Source organism: Heptranchias perlo, chromosome 24 (genome assembly GCF_035084215.1).
Source record: "Heptranchias perlo isolate sHepPer1 chromosome 24, sHepPer1.hap1, whole genome shotgun sequence".
In the NCBI taxonomy this organism is placed as follows: domain Eukaryota; kingdom Metazoa; phylum Chordata; class Chondrichthyes; order Hexanchiformes; family Hexanchidae; genus Heptranchias; species Heptranchias perlo.
This window is the reverse complement of record NC_090348.1, coordinates 2,238,050-2,256,918: the sequence shown is the minus strand read 5'-3', so window position 1 is coordinate 2,256,918 and position 18,869 is coordinate 2,238,050.

The window sequence follows — 18,869 nt, the reverse complement described above, 5'->3', positions numbered from 1 at the left end:
CAAGTAACAGCATGTCAGCCTGGCTCCATCTTTTACTGATTTGAGGTCGGTTGTTCAGGCAGTGAAACACTTAAAAGTAGTTTTTTTTCTGTTGTGGACATGCTGGAATATTGTTGCGATACTAAGAATTCCTGCAGGTTTGTGAATTCATTGGGGGTGATTTTAAACACCAGAATGGGTGGGTTGGGGGCGGGTGGGAGTTGAAAACAGTTGTTTTTTGGGTTGCGACCGCAACCCGGCTTTATTTCCAGGTTTAAAGTCGGTGTGTAAAAGTCCAGGCTTCCCACTGGGAACGCAAAGTCCGAAAATTTTGCGGTTGCGACCCAAAAAAACAACTAATTTCAACTCCCACCCACCCCCAACCCACCCGTTCTTGGGGTTTAAAATCACCCCATTTTCTCTGATATCATTATACGTTGCATATTTTTAATCATTCTTCCATACAACATCCTCCACAGGTATAAGAACATAAGAACATCAGAAATAGGAGCAGGAGTAGGTCACATGGCCCCTCGAGCCGGCTCCGCCAATCAATCAGATCATGGCTGATCTTCAACCTCAACTCCACTTTCCCGCCCAATCCCCATATCCATGATTCCCCTAGAGTCCAAAAATCTATCGATCTCAGTCTTGAATATACTCAACGACTCACATCCACAGCCCTCTGGGGTAGAGAATTCCAAAGGTTCACAACCCTCTGAGTAAAGAAATTTCTCCGCATTTCAGTCTTAAATGGCCGACCCCTTATCCTACGACTATGCCCCCTAGTTCTAGACTCTCCAGCCAGGGGAAACAACCTCTCAGTATCTACCCTGTCAAGCCCCCTCAGAATCTTATATGTTTCAATGAGATTCACCTAAACTCGAGAGAGTGTATAGGCCCATTCTTTTTTTTTATTCGTTCATGGGATGTGGGCATCGCTGGCAAGATCAGCATTTATTGCCCATCCCTAATTGCCCTTGAGAAGGTGGTGGTGAGCTGCCTTCTTGAACCGCTGCAGGCGAAGGTTCTCCCACAGTGCTGTTAGGAAGGGTGTTCCAGGATTTTGACCCAGCGACGATGAAGGAACGGTGATATATTTCCAAGTCGGGATGCTGTGTGACTTGGAGGGGAACGTGCAGGTGGTGTTGTTCCCATGTGCCTGCTGCTCTTGTCCTTCTAGGTGGTAGAGGTCGCGGGTTTGGGAGGTGCTGTCGAAGAAGCCTTGGCGAGTTGCTGCAGTGCATCCTGTGGATGGTGCACACTGCAGCCCACAGTGCGCCGGTGGTGAAGGAAGTGAATGGTTAGGGTGGTGGATGGGGTGCCAATCAAGCGGGCTGCTTTGTCTTGGATTATGTCAAGCATCTTGAGTGTTGTTGGAGCTGCACTCATCCAGGCAAGTGGAGAGTATTCCATCACACTCCTGACTTGTGCCTTGTAGATGGTGGAAAGGCTTTGGGGAGTCAGGAGGTGAGTCACTCACCACAGAATACCCAGCCTCTGACCTGCTCTCGTAGCCACAGTATTTATATGGCTGGTCCAGTTACGTTTCTGGTCAATGGTGACCCCCAGGATGTTAATGGTGGGGGATTCGGTGATGGTAATGCCGTTGAATGTCAAGGGGAGGTGCTTAGACTCTCTCGTTGGAGATGGTCATTGCCTGGCACTTGTCTGGCACAATCTTTCCTCATAGGACAACGCTGTCATCTGAGGAATCAATCTGCTGAACCTTCATTGCACCGCCTTTAAGGCAAGTATATCCTTCCTTAGATAAGGAGACCAAAACTGTAGGCAGTACTCCAGGTGAGGTCTCACCATAGCCCTGTATAATAGTAGTAAGACTTCCTTACTTTTGTAGTCCAACCCCTTTGTAATAAAGGCCAACATGTCATTTGCTTCCTTTGTGTGTTTCTTGTACCAGGACACCAACATTTAATAGTTTCTCACCATTTAAAAAATATTCTGTTTTTCTATTCTTCCTACCAAAGTGAATAACCTCACATTTCCCCACATTATACTCCGTCTGCACCTTCTTGCCCATACATCTCCCGACTCCTTACATGACAATTTTTGCTATGTATATTTGTCAAAGTTTAGTCTATAGGCATCTGATCTCAAAAGCTAAGATCCGAGCTAAATTATGGATCTGTAAAACATTTCTGGGACTAATTATCTTCACTGGTATGTTTGGAATGGTGAGCTAAGTGGACTTAAATATTCTCATTTGTGTGGGGAGCAAGTGACATTGAAGACTGAAACACTGATGAGCTCTTGATTTGCCCTTTTCAATGTTATATTCTGAATTGAATGATTTAACTAAAGGGAAACTGCTGAACTGAGATTGCTTGTGGAGATTTTGGGCAATGTCTTGGGATTCACTGCAGGTATTGGGGAAAATAAATCACTGCTTTACTTAGGAAGCATTCCCCTACATCCCTCATTACCCTTGGAAATGAAAGGGAGGGAGGGAAAGGACTTGCATTTATATAGTGCTTTTCATGACCTCAGGATGTCATAAAACACTTTACAGCCAATGAAGTACTTTTGAAGTGTAGTCACTGTTGTAATGTAGGAAATGCAGCATCCATTTTATGCACAGCAAGATCCCACAAATAGCAATGTGATAATGACCAGATAATCTGTTTTAGTGATGTTGGTTGAGGGATAAATATTGTCCAGGACACCAAGAGAACTCCCCTGCTCTTCTTCGAATATTGCCATGGCATCTTTTGCTCCACCTGAGAGGGCAGAAAGTTTAACATCTCATCTGAAAGACAGCACTTCCGACAGTGCAGCACTCCCTCCGTACTGCACGAGAACTCACAACCTTCTGACTCAGAGGTGAGAGTGCTACTCGCTAAGCCACAGCTGTCACCTTACTTTCATGCATTATATAAAAGCAATGCCTAGCCGCACAATGGGCTTTCCAATGGGAATCCCACTTTATGTGATATACATGCTGGAGAAAGAGTAGGAAGTGGATCAGCAGGCTGTGAGGGAAGTCAAATTAATCAGGCAGCACCAGAGGAGAGCCAGACCACCCCAGCATTGCCCATCCCCCAGGATGTATCGACCCAGGTGCAATTTGCGAGATCTTTCTGAGTGGGAGAATGGACCTCACGGAATTGGAAAGATCCTTAAATCCCTGAGAGAGAGTCAACTGAGTATCCTAAAGTCCCTCTGAGATGCTTCCCTATATACTTTGCAATCTGGTTGACAAGGGCCTCACCGAGCAGTCTCCAAAGACGGAGGGAGTCAATTTTCAGCAACACCACTGGGGCTGTAACCTGGCGGAGTGGATCGTTTGCCCTTTATAAAACCTGCTCAATGGAATGAAAATCGGGCAGATTCTATAACAGGCAAGCAATCCGTTCTGCCAGGTTACCACCCAGGCAGTGAAGATCAAAATCTACCCTCTGCTGTCCTTCATTCACTACCTCCACGTTGAGCTGATTGACTTGCCTGGATCCCTCATGACGCGGGGGAAGGTTTACAGATGTTCCTGCAGCTGCCTCTTTCTCCAGGTTGCCTTGCAATGAGTTGAACCTCTCTTGGAGTTTGGCAGACAGCAGGACAATGGACCCCACCACTGCCCCTGCACATCTTGGGTGAGGCCACTCAGAACCTCCAAATGTTTTTTATGCTCTGCTGGCTTCCTTCTCTTCATGGCAGGACCCATGAAATCATCATCTGTTTGCTCTGCAGCCAGGGCCTGATATGCCTCACACCTCCATCCATCTACATCAAGATTCACTTCCACAACTTCTGGCTTCCTTGTGCTGTGTGTCTCACCATGTGTCAATTCCTCATCTACATTATCTCTACCCTCTCAAGTGGGTGTCTCTGGGCTGCTGCATGTAAGGGAGAGGGTGAATGACGGGGTGGTGAGTGGTCTCCAGAGTTGCCAGAGGCAAAGGGATTGCAAGGTCCTGCTCTTCGGGAATCTTCTCGACTGTGTCCTGTCGTGCAGCCTCTTAACTTTGGTCTGCTCGTACATTCCCGATTTCCTTCGCTCCACCATTGGTGACCGCGCCTTCATCTGCCTAGGCCCATAGATCTGGAATTCCCTCCTTAAACCTCTCTAACTCTTTCTCCTCCTTTAAGAAGCTCCTTGAAACCTACCTCTTTGACCAAGCTTTTGGTCACTTGTCCTAATATCTGCTTATGTGGCTCGCTGTCAAATTTCATTTGATAATCGCTCCTGTGAAGCGCCTTTGGACGTTTTATTATGTTAAAGGCACTATATAAATGCAAGCCGTTGTTGTTGATAGGTTTAGATATATAACCAGAGGTAAGATATCTATAATCTATTGGTCTATCCCAGTCGATTCTTGTGGTGTCACACATGGGGAATGAAGATCAAGTGAAGTCTACAGCTGAAGCAGGATTAGAGGGGGTGGCACAACAGGCATAATCCAATTGGACCAGCTCACACAGGCATAATCCAATTGGACCAGCTCACACAGGCATAATCCAATTGGACCAGCTCACACAGGCATAATCCAATTGGACCAGCTCACACAGGCATAATCCAATTGGACCAGCTCACACAGGCACAATCGAGCCGACCTTTTAAAGTCCAAAGTCCCGAAATTCCTGGGTCCCCGATGCAGCAGTGTAAATGCAGAGGAGCAGGAATTACACCCACCAAAATCGGAGGAGGTTGACCCTGTCAGTTACACTGGGATCAGACACTTTCAGTAGTGCTGGGGTATTGGGGGGGGGGGAATGGTTGAGAGTCCCACCAGCCTGCGCCAGATACATGGGGGAGCTCTGAAAATTCTGGAGGTGGAGCAAAGCAAGAGTGTAACTTCTGTATTGAAAGAGCTGCGAGCATTTAAAGGGGTAAGCGGGCTCTTGCAAGGGGGAATGAAATGGCCGCTGCAACAGAAGGGAAAAAGTGGGTATCTACTTTCTCTCAGCCTTAAAGGAGGAGGGAGAGGTAGAGAGACGAAGAGGTTTAGGGGGGGAATTCCAGAGCTTAGGGCCTAGGCAGCTGAAGGCACGGCCGCCAATGGTCGGGAATGCACTAAAGGCCAGAATTGGAGGAGCACAGAGATCTCAGAGGGTTGTAGGGCTGGAGGAGGTTACAGAGATGGACAGGGGTAAGGACATGGAGGGAATTGAAAACAAAGGAAGAAAATTTTAAAATCAAGGCGTTGCCAGACAATGTATTGACCTTGAATTCAAGACTACAACCTCTGCCTGGCCATGACTATAACTTTGCCCAATCCAATATTAGCTCACAGATTTGGAAAGATTCTTGTGTCTGTCTCTTTGTGTAGGATTAGGTAGTTCTTTGACTCATTGAAGAAAGTAGAAGACAATCTTCATGAATTTTAATACTTAATCCCTGCTCTAGAGGAGGTTCAAGTTCAGGATAGGCAGCTTATGTGATAATATCGGGAGGATTAAAATACTCTGCGCGTTTACAGTAATCCTCATTGAAACTAAATGTGAAATGGTTGGCTTTTCCTTGGAGGAGGAAACACAATTCACATTGTGGCCGGTGAAATGTCTTCTTTTCTCAACTCATTTGTGAGTTTCAGATCATGTTTACTTGTTGAATAAACTCGGTATTTTCCACTCTGTATATTGTTAGTGAGGCCTGAAACAAATTACTGCAAAGCTGACCCTGTCTATCGATCTATCTCACTGTGGTTGTAATGTAAATATCTTCAATGTGAACCAAAAAAGTAGCTTGAAATTTTACCTTAGTGCATGTAGTGCACTTTTGAGAATTTGTTTTTTTCCAGTTGTCAGTCATTTCAAACTAGATAGATTTATAAACACATCCCAAAGCAGAGACAGAACCAGGAGCATTGGTCCATGTGATCTCACAGTAGCAGTAGTATTATATGTACATTGACGCTGGGATATGATAGAACAGAGGACTGGATGAAAGCCGAGCTGAGCATTGTATGGACGCCAGCCTTTGCTGCATAGATTCATTGACAGTCACATTCAATGATGGCAGAGCCCAGCACAGGAGTGCAAAAGACATGGTCTTTGCAACCATCTTCAGCCAGAAGTGCCGAGTGGATGATCCATCTCAGCCTCCTCCCGATATCCCCACCACCACAGAAGCCAGTCTTCAGCCAATTCGATTCACTCCACGTGATATCAAGAAACGGCTGAGTGCACTGGATACAGCAAAGACTATGGGCCCCGACAACATCCCGGCTGTAGTGCTGAAGACTTGTGCTCCAGAACTAGCTGCGCCTCTAGCCAAGCTGTTCCAGTACAGCTACAACACTGGCATCTAACCAACAAAGTGGATAATTGCCCAGGAATGTCCTGTCCAAAAAAGCAGGACAAATCCAATCCGGCCAATTACTGTCCCATCAGTCTACTATCAATCATCAGCAAAGTGATGGAAGGTGTCATCGACAGTGCTATCAAGCGGCACTTACTCCCAATAACCTGCTCACCGATGCTCAGTTTGGGTTCTGCCAGGACCGCTCGGCTCCAGACCTCATTACAGCCTTGGTCCAAACATGGACAAAAGAGCTGAACTCCAGAGGTGAGGTGAGAGTGACTGCCCTTGACATCAAGGCAGCATTTGACCGAGTGTGGCACCAAGGAGCCCTCGTAAAATTGAAGTCAATGGGAATCAGGGGGAAAACTCTCCAGTGGCTGGAGTCATACCGAGCACAAAGGAAGATGGTAGTGGTTGTTGGAGGCCAATCATCTCAACCCAAGGACATTGCTGCAGGAGTTCCTCAGGGCAGTGTCCTAGGCCCAATCATCTTCAGCTGCTTCATCAATGACCTTCTCTCCATCATAAGGTCAGAAATGAGGCTATTCGCTGATGATTGCACAGTGTTCAGTTCCATTCGCAAGCCCTCAAATAATGAAGCAGTCCGTGCCCACATACAGCAAGACCTGGACAACATCCAGGCTTGGGCTGATAAATGGCAAGTAACATTCGTGCCAGACAAGTGCCAGGCAATGACCATCTCCAACAAGAGAGAGTCTAACCACCTCTCCTTGACATTCAACGGCATTACCATCGCCGAATCCCCCACCATCAACATCCTGGGGGTCACCAGTGACCAGAAACTTAACTGGACCAGCCACATAAATACTGTGGCTACAAGAGCAGGTCAGAGGCTGGGTATTCTGTGGTGAGTGACTCACCTCCTGACTCCCCAAAGCCTTTCCACCATCTACAAGGCACAAGTCAGGAGTGTGATGGAATACTCTCCACTTGCCTGGATGAGTGCAGCTCCAACAACACTCAAGAAGCTCGACACCATCCAGGACAAAGCAGCCCACTTGATTGGCCCCCCATCCACCATCCTAAACATTCACTCCCTTCACCACCGGCGCACAGTGGCTGCAGTGTGGACCATCCACAGGATGCACTGCAGCAACTCGCCAAGGCTTCTTCGACAGCACCTCCCAAACCCGTGACCTCTACCACCTAGAAGGACAAGAGCAGCAGGTACATGGGAACAACGCCACCTGCACGTTCCCCTCCAAGTCACACACCATCCCGACTTGGAAATATATCGCCGTTCCTTCATCGTCGCTGGGTCAAAATCCTGGCACTCCCTTCCCAACAGCACTGTGGGAGAACCGTCACCACACGGACTGCAGCGGTTCAAGAAGGCGGCTCACCACCACCTTCTCAAGGGCAATTAGGGATGGGCAATAAATGCCGGCCTCGCCAACGACGCCCACATCCCACGAACGAATAAAAAAAACCCTTACAGCTGGGCAATGCTGTCCGTGAGTGCAGAGTTTAATATAACTGGAATCACTCATTTCACCCCACTGCCTGGAATTGAAAGCAGGGAATTGGATTGTCATTGGATTGATCAGAAGACCTCAAAAGTCAACTCTACCAAAGTTAGTTATTTTATTCCTTTGCCACCTTTTGCTATATCCATGGAAAGCCAGCTTGTAATGTGAGTGTAAAATCCTGAGAGTTTAAGTTCATTTATCAATAAGCTTTGCTGTGATACGAGTGCAACTTCTGACATGTAACACAGAAATACATTTATAACATGAAGACACATAAAGAGATCACAAAATGTACCCTTAAACTTACTTACATAATCTTCCAACGCCTAAACAACATTCCACCGCACAGCCTTCCTTTCTCTCGGGCCTCAGCCGTGCCTTCTGCTCTTCCCATAGCTTTGATCCTTGAGCTCGACGCCCACTATGTTTTGAGGAAGCTTTACCCCAAGCCCTGGATTACAGTTCCCAGGAGCCAGGACACAAACCGCTCAACATTAAAATACATGAACAGCCTCCAGCAAATCAACACAAAGCCACACACAGGCCCAACTCCCCAGCCTCTTTTTTTAGCTCCCTCTTGGGCTGACTGCGTGATGAATGGTATCAGAACCCCCCACCCTGGATTGCTGCCAGACCGCAGACCTCTCAATTGCTCCAAGACCTCCCTCCCCTTTGAGTCCTGTTGTGTTCCAGCACCTGTTACCCCCAATTCTCCCCCAGCCACAGCCCCCCAATCTCTCCTGGCCTCAGCTTGTAGCCGTAACACCCCCCGTTTTTCTCTCACCTAATTCCCCAATAGCCTGTTCATCACCCAATTAGCTGCTGTCAGTGAGTAATTGGACTTTAATCATTGAGTATATTAGTAAAGGAACATGTGAGAGGGCTGGCCATAGACGGTGTACAGAGAGATGAGACAGAGGGAAGGAGACACTACAGGAAGAGTGCTGGAGAAAGTACTTTGGAAAAGTCGGCACACATGGAGAGGTGGGCTCTCCAATGAGAAAAGTATTGTAAGATTGGGTGGAGAACGAGCGTGTAAGCAGAGGATAGCGGAGTACAGAAAGAATCAGGGTGAGAAAAGGGGCAAAGAAAAACTTGCAGGAAGAGAGAGACTTTTTTCTATCTGTGTAATGCCACAGGAGATTAATTCTAGTGAATAGTAAAGTGACCTCTCTCCCCTCCTTTTAAAACCTACACCTTAACCAAGATTTCAGCTACCTCTTCGAACCTGCACACAGTGGCTCAGCTTTTCTTTAACTCTCTCAGGCACTGTGGGATGTCTCCCTCAACCCCAGTCCGTCACCGGCATCTCTACATCATCCCTTGTTAAAGGCGCTATATAAATGCAAGTTGTTGTTGTTGTAGAAATTTAGGTCATTGGTTTACTCTTGGATTACAACAGCGGGCGACCAATAGGTTGAAGACTTCTAAAGAGAATGGCTGGGTACCAATCAACTCAGTGAGGTGAGGCAACTTAGATGAAAAGGTTTATGAATTCTGCACTAATGCCTTTAAGTGAACTGACAGCAAGGTTAATAGAGTAAAACGCACCATTGGCATTCACGATGAATGACTGAGGAAGGGGGAACAAAGCTGTGGCCTCACTGTGGTCTGACACCAGCTTCAGTTCCTGTCTTCATCAGTTATAATGATGGAAAGTAACAGTCAATGTGCTAACAGTCGGGGGGTCCTGGTGGCACCTTGGTCTGTGTGGACGTTCTGGGAGAGCAGCTCTGTCACAGGCTTACATTGAAACGAGACGTTAAACAGAGGTCCCGACTGGAATAGTCTGGTGGTCCCAGTGATGTTAAAGTTCCTGTAGGGCTATTCAAAGGGAGTTTTCTCAGTGCTCTGACCAACATTCTGCCCTCAACCAACACCACCTGGAAATGGATGGCCCTCAGTACAGCGTGTGGGCAGTGTGAGATGGAGGCTATATTTGCAGAAATAACAGTCACGGCACTTTAGAAGTATTTCCCTGTGTAAGGGGCTGTGAGACATTGTTACAGTCAGGGTGGGGTAAATGCAGCTGATATTACAGCTCCTCATCACACACCAGTCACCGATGTTGATGGTGCATCACCTTATGGGAGAAGAAGGTTTTACATCTTTATGGAGCATGATCTGCGGGAAAAGAGTCCTGCTTACCTGCCTCGTTTTATTCTGTTACATCATATCTTGTGTTTGGTTTGTGCTAATCCTTGGAAACATGTTATCCACAGAAGCTTTGGTTATCAAACTTTACTGTTTAATCCCAGTCTTTCAGTTGCCAGGTTGTGTTGACAAAGTTCATTGGCCCCGATATTAGCGTGGAGTAGCGCAAGGGTAACCCGCCCAATAAAATCTATCCGTTCCCCACGCGATCGCGGGTCAATTGGAGCCACTTAACGTGGCTTCCGGGTTTGCCGTCCGAAAGCTGTGCAGCGGGCGGACTGCGTACCCGCATCACAGGCTGTCAGCTGGAGGAGCTGTATTTAAAGGGGCAGTCCTCCAATGGCTGCTCCTGGAGCAAACACCCACACACCACAATAGAGCAGCACAGGGGAAAGCTGCTTCTAGATTCAACGATGCCTCAATCCAGGTCGTACTGGATGGGGGGAGGAGGAGGAGGGACATCTTCTACCCAGCGGACTGGAGGAAGTGGCCTGCCTCTGCCACCAAGAAGGCTTGGCTCAAGGTGGCAGAGGAGGTCACCAGTAGCAGCAACATCTCCCGACCCTGGATACAGTGTAGGAAGCACTTCAATGACCTAACTAGGTCAGCCAAAGTGAGCACACTTACTGATACTCCTACATTCCGTCTTCCACATCACCGCCCCCACCCCACAACTCCTTCTGCATTGCCAACATTACTCGATTACATCATGCCTCACACCCACTCAAACCTCATCCTCAACTTACCTGTACTTCCTCACCTCCCCAGTACTCATCCCACCACTACCACTCAACCCAATCCTCATACAATGTCATGGCTCGGTCTCATACTCACCCTCTGATGCATCTCTTTCACGGTCAGCCACACCCAAACCAATGCATTCATCGGTTGGCCATGTCGCCATCACTCACTCACGCGTCTGTACTTTCTCACCTTATAGGAGAAGAGAGCTTAGAATGCACGAGAGAGGGCGAGGACCGGAGGGGGGCCGCAACAAATCATCATCCTCACAGACGCGGAGCAGGAGGCGCTGGAGCTGAGCCTCACCCTCGAGTGCCTGTCCATCGGGGAATCTGAGACTGGCACCCGACAAACACCTGGTGACAGAACTTTAACATTCAGCACTCACAATAAGAATTGATGTTAACATGCTTTGCCATCTTCAGCACCTCAGTATGCTCATCGCAACATGACACATCTGTGATGATGCTTAATATTGCCTTCTGTTCTCTTATAGGACCTTCAGCGACCGCTGTGACGGCAGAGGACAATTCCTCAGAGGACCTGCCAGCCTCTGAGGTGCACCCATCACATCTGAGTGAGCCATCCACCAGCGCAGATACACACACCTCAGTGGGTCCTAGTCCTCAGTCAGTTGGGGGTCGCATATGGTGAGTCACCACACACATGTGAGCATGAGCAGACACTGGTGGCAGGGGCAGCTGTGGAGAGTCCGCATCAGTGGGAGCACTCCTCTCCAGGCTCTGCTCAGCTGGACGCAGATCCTGAACCCTGGGGGCCATCCTTTAAAAAGCAAATGATTGAGGGACAGCAGCACATTTGCGAGGTGCTGGAACAGGTGCCACGCGCACTCTCTACAATCGCGCAGAGGATGGAGGAGTCCAACTCCTCATGAGTGGAATGGTGGCACAGGTACGGGAGGGAATCTCTACGATAGTGTCACAGGGACGTGAGCAATTCTCTGAGATACTGTCACAGGTAAGTGCGGGAATATCTGCGAAGGCTAGCCTCCATGGAGCTTCAAGCACAGCTCACAAATGAGTCCATTCAGGCCCTGACAATGGCCGTTCGGACTCAGGGTGAGCAACATTCTGCTGCCTTAAACAGGCTGACAGATACACTAGCACTGGCCTTACAATGCTTCACACATGTCCTCCAAACTGTTGTCCAGCAGTGATAGGAGTGATGTGGGCCTGGCCCAGGGGAGGGATGATGGCGAAAATGGGGACACCACTCAAAGCACTCCCACGTCTCACCCATTGCCCTCCTCAACCAGTACCTGCAATGCTGCCTCCTCTCTAGGTGGCTGAGTCTGCCCCTGCACAGGTGCAGGTGGAATAGTGTTTGGAGGGGCCCTCACGGGCACCAAAGCCGAGAGGGTGTCAGCCCAAAGCATCTAATCGGTCAGGGCATGAACAAGAGCAACCTGCCACGACCTCTGCTGCAGCCACAGGGGATGCACCACGTAGAAGTAGTCGGAAGCGAAAGGCGAAGGTTTTGTGATCACGAAGGGGATGCACAAGGGTGTCTGACAGACTGTCATGTTTTTTATTTATATTAGCTTTTTGTTAAACTTACATTAAATATAATTATTGTCACCACTACTGCCACATCTTGGCCATTCTTGACTGGCTTTTCTAATAAGGCCCTTTCATGAGGTTCACCATTGGGTCACTCTACAGTGGGTATTTGTGTAGTTGCAGGACTGTTTTATGCAGGGAGGGGTGGGGGGGAGGGGGCTGGTGTGGGCGCTGCTCTATCCAAGTGGTGCGAGGACTGGACTCTTCAGACTGTCTGATGTTAGGAGAACCGTTCACATATCGGTGACTCCCTGGCCTCACGAGCAGCCAGGTGAGCCGCTGTTCTGCCCATGGGTTGCTCCTGCTCCTGTTCCTTCTCCTCCTCCTCCTCCGCCTCATCCTCCTCCTCAATGTGGGTGGCAGATGTGGACGGGGCCTCCTCAAGCGGTGCCCCTCTCCCTGTTGTTGCCCTCCGTGCTCTTGTGCAGGTGCCTGTGGTGCTGCACTGTGTTGTGGAGCTCCACGTGGTGGAGGTGGACACCGTGCCTGGCGAGGCTGGTGATGTTGCTCGTCCTCGGATGTAGTGATGAATGAAGCCATGGCCCCCCCATCCTGACGGTGTGAGTTTGAGGGGGTCTGAAAAGTAGTTAAATATGTTTGAACAGCAAAATTTTGAAAGCAAGAATTTTCAGTGAAAATACGAAGATCTCGCAGCCAAAACTTTGTCTGAAAGAACAGAGTGCCCTGCTGCAATAAGTGACCTTTTCTCCCCATCTGTCAAATAAGCATTTGAATGTCTCGCTGGCTGAAACATGTCTGTTGCAACATGGAGTATTTCCCACAGCACAGGAAACACGCTGAGGATGCTTCAAAATCCACCCCTGCCAAAATGTGGAGAAAGTTAAGTAGTTCAACTACTTAAACTATCTCAACATCTGTGTAAAGTATGATCCCGCCGACTTTGATTGCCGGTGGGACTTGGGCATCTGGGAGGCGCGCGTGCACCCAGACATGTCAGTGGGGAACCCGGAAGTCTGCGGGTTGGAGCTGGGCTCTGAACCCGAGCGGGATTTCCCCGATTTTCGGAGCCCGCCCCCAACTTCACTGGAAAATCGAGCCCAATGTTGTATTAAAAAGTGATTTTATTCAGATAAGGGCCGTTCTTCACACTTGCTTGTGTATCATTATATAACATTACAGTAGTGATGTGGTTCATTTTTAGATATTCAGCCTTGAATCCCAAGATTCTCAGCAGCTTTTGAAATTGCAGCTCCTGAAGATATAGTCACCTTGTTGTCACCTTGGTCTATAATTGCACATCTCCAGAATATATAATCTTTCACATTTGGACATTATCATATTGGCCCAGAATTTGCTGTCAAAATAACGATGAGACTAATGGCGCTCACCGTTATTTATGCGCAAATCGTACAGCAACTTCAGGCGAGGATCAGATGCGCGGTTAAACGTGGAAATCCAGAAGTCGCTGCCCGAGATGCACTGCTCCGCTGTTAGCTTCATGAAAACAGGATCTCACCGTCTGACTCATCACTGAAATACATCGAACGGTGTGAAGTTCCTGTACTTTCGCGGTAGATACGAACTCAACTCGCCACAGAAAGTTAAGTCTTGTCCACTTGAGTCTAAATCCCCTTTTTAATGGCCTCACCCTCTCTGGCACTGAAAATTAACGATTACAAGTGTGGAATCTCATTCCTTCAGGTTTTAATTGTTGTTGGAGATTCAAAAAAATATTAAATTACATTTTTTGTTTTACTTTTCTTTCTGTCTCTTTTTTCTTTCTCTCTTGATCCAATCTTTTTTTCCTTCTCTTTATTTTGCTTTCTGTACCTGATTTGACATTGAATTCACTATTCGAACTTACACTTCCTGGTTCAGATTCTGCGCTGTCCTTTAACAATCCTTCAATCTGATTGGTTAAGGAGACACACAGTTCCTTGCCTTGTTCACACAGGTCCCAGATGCCCTGTAGGGGGTGCCACACCCCACTGTTTCCATCTCCCATTTCCAGCAATTTCCAGCACAAGTTCTGATGGAGATTAAACGGGCAAAGGCAAGTTTAACTAACGTCGGCCAGCGTTTGTTCACCAGCTACAGCAAATTCTGGCCCTTTAAATCTTACTAGTTGGACCTCCCATGGCGTTGCAGGGTTAGAGGGTTTGGATTGATCAGACCAGGGCGCACAGACATGATTGAATCCCCATTTTATTGTAGTACATTTTGACCTCATGTTTATATTTTCATTATAAATTCCTTTGTCCTTATTTATAATAGAAACTCCCTATGTAAACTAGTCACACTGTAATCATACTCTCCTGCCAGTGGAGGCATTGCAGCCCCAGCGCAGGCAGGGGTTGTAATTACAGTGTGTTATGTTTACATAGGCAGTTTCCATCATTAATACGGACATGGGAATTTATAATGCAAAAACTAACAAGAAGTTGAAAATTTTTAATATATTAATAGATATGAAGTAATGTGAAACAACAATTCAATTGGAAAAGAAAGCCCTCTGCTTTGCTACATCTCTCCCTACTTTCAACAGCTTCTTCAAAACCTACCCCTGCACTCACACCTTTAGTCAGCTCCCCACCCATCCTCCCAAACTCCTGCTCATATCTGATTGCTCCATCCCTCCTGCGCCTCAGTGAAGTGCCATTGCCTTTTTCACTATTAATGGCACTATACAAGTGTGCAATGTTGTTGACTTTTATGACTTTGTTTAGAAGACAGGTCAGGTCGTGGAAAGAAGAGAGCAGATTGGGTTGGTCAGAGACCTAGTGCTGAGATACTTGACTCGTAGGCCTTTAAAAGAACGGACTTGCATTTATTTAGCGCCTTTCATGACCTCAGGACGTCCCAAAGCACTTTACAGCCAATTAAGTACTTTTGAAGGGTTGTCACTGTTGTAATGAAGGAAAAGCAACAGCCAATTTGTGCACAGCAAGATCCCATAAGTAGCAAGGTGATAATGACCAGAGAATCTGATTTAGTGATTTTGTTGAGGGATAAATATTGGCCAGGATACTGGGGAGAACTCCCCTGCTCATCTTTGAATAATGCCATGGGATCTTTTACATCCACCTGAGAGGGCAGATGGGGCCTCGGTTTAATGTCTCATCCGAAAGACGGCACCTCCAATAGTGCAGCATTCCCTCAGTACTGCAGTGAAGTGTCAGCCTAGATACTGTGTGCAGTTTTGATCTCCTTATTTAAGAAAGGACATAATTGCCAGAGAAGGTTCACTCGACTGATTCCTGGGATGAGGGGGTTATCTTATGAGGAAAGGTTGGACAAGTTGGGCCTGTATACATTGGAGTTTAGAAGAATGAGAGGTGATCTTATTGAAACATATAAGATCCTGAGGGGACTTGAAGGGGTAGATGCTGAGAGGAAGTTTCCCCTTGTGGGAGAGACTAGAACTAGGGGCTAGTGTGTAAAAATAAGGGGTCTCCCATTTAAGATAGAGATGAGGAGAATTTTTTTCTCTCAGAGGGTGGTGAGTCTGTGGAACTCCCTTCCCCAGAGAGCGGTGGAGGCAGGGTCATTGAATATTTTTAAGGCTGAGTTAGATAGATTCCTGATTAACATGGGAGTCAAAGGTTATAGTAGGTAGACGGGTAAGTAGGGTTGAGGTCACAATCAGATCAACCATGATCTTATCAAATGGCAGAGCAGGCTCGAGGGGCCGAATGGCCTGCTCCTGCTCTTAATTCGTCTGTTCGTATTATGTGCTCAAATCTCTGGGGTGGGTCTTGAATCCATATTCCTGTAGACTCAGAGGTAAGAGTGCAAGCACTGAGCCACTATTTAATTCACTTATTCGTTGTGCTGCATAGTATGGAATGTCTGAATATCGAACCCCATGCTCTCCTTCCCACTCACACTCACTAACAGTTACATACACACTCACACACACACATATACACACACATTATACACACACATACACACTCACATACACACACACTCACATACACACACACACACACTCATACACACACACTCACATACACACACACACACACTCACATACACACACACACACTCACATACACACACACATACACACACTCACATATACACACACACTCACTCTCACTCATGCACACACACTCTCACTCATGCACACACACACACACACACTCACTCACACACATTCACTCTCACTCATGCACACACACTCTCACACACACTCACTCACCTCACTCATACACTCACTCATACACACACATTCACTCACACACACTCACACTCACTCACACTCACTATCACACACACTCACACACATGTACTCACACACACCTGGGGCCCGATTTTAAAACAAAGTGCGGGTGCATTGGGGGTCGGGGGGACGCGGCAAAGAAAATCGGGATTTTTTGGAGGGGGCAGGAATCCCGGTTCCAACCCGCTGAAGAACCCGTCTGTGTCCGTGTGCCGTTCCCGTACCCGGAAGTCCCGCTGCAATTAAATCGGCAGCACGATATTTAAAGCAGTAAATTAAGTACGTGAAGTACTTGAAATGTCCATAAATCCAATTAAGAATGAAGGCAAGTGATTTTAATGCTGCCTCAACGTGTTTCCCGAGCTGTGTAAAACACGCTGTGGGAAACGAGTCGTGTTTCAGCCGGTAGCCATTTGGACATTTAAATCCCTGTTTGACAGATGGGGATAAAAGGCCAATTATTGCAGCAGGGCACTTAGTTCTCTCAGACAAACTTTTGGCTGCGAGATCTTTGTGTTTAGACTGAAAATTCTTGCCTTACACTCATAATTGTTCTGTTTACACATATTTACCAACTTTTTGGACCCCCTCAAACTGATGGGGGGGGTGGGGGGGGCGGCGAGATGGCTGCATTCACCAGTACATCAGAGGACGAGGAATATCACCATCCTCACCGGGCACGGCGTGCACCTCCGCCACGTGGAGGCTCCACAACACAGTGCTGCCCCACAGGCACCTGCACAGGAGCAGAGAGGGGAACAACAGAGGGAGCGACGTCGCAGGAGGCACTACCCTCGCCAGAGGGTCTATAGACTGAGGCTCAGCTTCTTGGACCTCTCTGAGGAGCAGTGCATACAGAGGCTGAGAGTGAGTTGCCAGGTGGTCACAGACATCTGCAGCCTCCTTCATGCCAAGCTGTTCCCGGCTGGGCCTGGCAGCATCTCATTACCCATTGCAGTTAAAGTGACCACTGCCCTCAACTTCTTCGCTTCCAGATCATTCCAGGATGCCACCGGGGACATCGCCGGGGTCTCTGTCGTCTGCCCACAAGTGCATAAGGCAGGTCACCAACGGTTTGTTTTGCAGAGCCTCGCAATACATCAACTTCCCCATGGACGACCTCAGCCAGATGGAGAGGGCAGTGGGATTCCACTCTGTGGCTGGCTTCCCACGTGTACAGGGTGCAATCGATTGCATGCATATAGCAATCCGAGCACCTCCACACGAGCCAGGACTGTTCATTAACAGAAAGGGTTATCACTTCATCAACACTCAGCTCGTTTGTGACCACTGCAAACGATTTCTTCACGTGTGCGCCAGATACCCTGGCAGCTGCCACGATTCGTTCATTCTGAGGGAATCCAACATCCCGGGCCTCTTCCACGCATTGAACAGCCTAAAGGATACCCTCTGCACACATGGCTCATGACACCTCTGAGGAACCCCATCAGCGAGCAACAGCGTTGATACAACGACAGTCACATCGCCACCAGGTCTGTAATTGAACATGCGATAGGACTGCTAAAGATGCGATTTCGGTGCCTTGATTGTTCTGGGGGAGCGTTTCAATACGCACCAGACAGAGTGGGTCGCATTACAGTAGTGTGTTGTGTCCTGCACAACATGGTGCAACAGGGAGGGATACCGGTTGATGACGCCCCATGCCCTCATCCACCATCCACATCTGGCATCCACATTGAGGAGGAGCTGGAGGAGCAGGAGGAGCAGGAGGAGGAGGAGAAGGAGGAGCAGGAGGAGGAGGAGGAGGAGGAGCAGGAGGAGGAGGAGAAGGAGGAGCAGGAGGAGGAGGAGGAGCAGGAGGAGGAGGAGGACGAACCCTTCAGCTGAGCAGCGGCTCACCTGGGAGTCATAAATATGTGACCGGTTCTCATAAGGAGATCATAAAGTGAGAAGGGTCCAGTCCTCACACCACCTGGAAAGAGCAGCGCCCACACCAGTTCCTCCTCCACCCTGCACAAAACAGTCCAGCACTACACAGACACCCACTGTAAAGTGACCCACTGGGTGGCATCAAGTCTCGCTGTTCAGGATGAATCACGTGAAAGGGCCCTATCACAAAAGCCAGTCAAGAATGGGCAAGACGTGGCAGTAGTGGTGAGAATGATAACATTTAATGTGACTTTAACAAAAAACAAATATAAATGAAAAACATGACAGCCTGTCAGACACCCTTGTGCATCCCCTTCGTGATCACAAATCCTTCGCCTTTCGCTTCCGACTACTTCTACGTGGTGCCTCCAGCAGAGGTAGTGGCAGGTTGCTCTTGTTCATGCCCTGACCAATTAGATGCTTTGGGTCTACGCCCGCTGGGTTTCGGCCCCTCCAAAGACTGCTCCACCTGCACCTGTGCAGAGGCAGACTCGGCCACCTGGAAAGGAGGCAGCATTGCGGGTACTGGTTGAGAGAGGGGCAACGGGTGAGAAGTGGGAGCGCTTTGAGTGGCCTCCCCACTTCCATGT